Source organism: Phyllostomus hastatus, unplaced genomic scaffold, assembly GCF_019186645.2.
Source record: "Phyllostomus hastatus isolate PE091 unplaced genomic scaffold, TTU_PhHast_1.1 phas_contig_551, whole genome shotgun sequence".
NCBI classification, from domain to species: Eukaryota; Metazoa; Chordata; class Mammalia; order Chiroptera; family Phyllostomidae; genus Phyllostomus; species Phyllostomus hastatus.
The window spans coordinates 6564191-6565938 of record NW_025333909.1 but is presented as its reverse complement, the minus strand read 5'-3'; positions in this window follow the sequence as shown (position 1 = coordinate 6565938).

The window sequence follows — 1748 nt, the reverse complement described above, 5'->3', positions numbered from 1 at the left end:
TGACATGACTATAGATGTGACTTATTTTAATCCCCTCTTGTTCTGTTTTACCTTAGTACTCACTTTATTAATTCTCTGTTTGAACTGCAAAGTTATTCCCTTATACAGCCAAGAGGAAACTAAAATTAAAATGTAATATTGTCAGAAATATTTACTGTTTGTCCTGTCTGAAACTTGATAAGTAGTAGCTCCTTCTTGCTGGACTATTGTCATACTGATACCCTTGTAATGTGGTAACAGTTTTCTCCTAAATCAAAGGAATCAAGATGGTTAATGATGGATATAAAATTAAACAATCAAGGTTATGGAAAAACCAAGATGGCTGCTTGGTTTTTCAAGGCTCCATGGGAAAACTTAATTTTTAGTTTTTGCATCCCACCATAGTGTGTCTGAGATAGCTCAAATTATAAATTAACATTGGTGGGAGACCTACAGAATTGAAAAACATTCTACCATCAATGTCTGACCTTCCAGGCCTATAACCCTTGAAAAATTCTTCTTGTTCCCAGAGGCCTCAGAACTCCTCTCTGTGGACACTTTGAACACATGCAACTAGACTTTATTCAACTTCCACTTAATATGGCTTATCAACCTGTTCTTGTTATTTATGGATATTTTCCAAATGGGTAAAAGCTTTCCCCTTTCACAAGGCTGATGCCCTCATGGTGGCAAAAAATATGTGAGAGAATGTTTCTACAAACATCATTTTTTTTTAGTTCTATCATTTATTTCTTTAAAAAAATTTAAACTTGCTACCAAAGCCACTGCATTTTCTTGGCCTAAAGAATTATGTTTGGTTTTCCTGTTTGTAGTACCCCCTGTGGGAAATATAAATTCATTCCACATGAAATAGTCACTGGCCCACCAATGTTTATTGGCACACAAAGTTCTGCTAATCGCTTGTTGTCTCAAGACAGTATAACCAGCTACTATAATTCTTTATTGTCTTATGTCAAAGCCTATCATCAATAGGTCCAAGAAAAGTTAATGCCCTTTCTTCACCACCACATTCCCATGGTTATCTAGATCCCAACAAGGTGTTGCTGTGTACTTTGCATGATCCCTTACTTTTATGATCTTGACTGAATATAGATTTTGTTTCCTCACCGGCCACTCATTCTTAACTGCTACCTAAGTGCTAAAAGGTGTTTCATGGCAACCAGGATGTTAGCCACTCCAGAAACAGCACAGTCTCAGAGCTCTTCCTATGCAATCTCCTGTGTCAACAAGATAAAGAAAAAAAAGAAAATGGGTATATGTATTTATTATCCATAACTTTTATTATCCATATGTATATGGATATATATGAATATTATTGGAATATAATGGAATATATTCAGCAATAAAATAATGGATTCTTGCTATTTGTGATAACATAGATGGAATTTGAGGGTATTATATTAGTGAAATGTCAGAGAAAAATACCATATGATCTCACTTAAATATGGAATATAAAAAATGCATAAATAAACAAAATAAAACTAAAACAGACCCATGGAATACAGAGAATAAGCTATTGGTTGCCAAAGGGGAGGAGGTGAAGAATGGGAATAAAATACATAAATTCAATTAGATCTCAAATTCAGTCAATTAAATTTTGTGTATTAACTCTGCCTATGTCCTCCTTGGAGAAGTGTCTGTTCAAGTCCTTTGCCCATTTTTTAATTGGATATCTTGTCTTCTTAGAGTGGAGTCATATAAGTTCTTTATGTATTTTGGAGATTAAACCCTTGTCTGAGGTATCATTG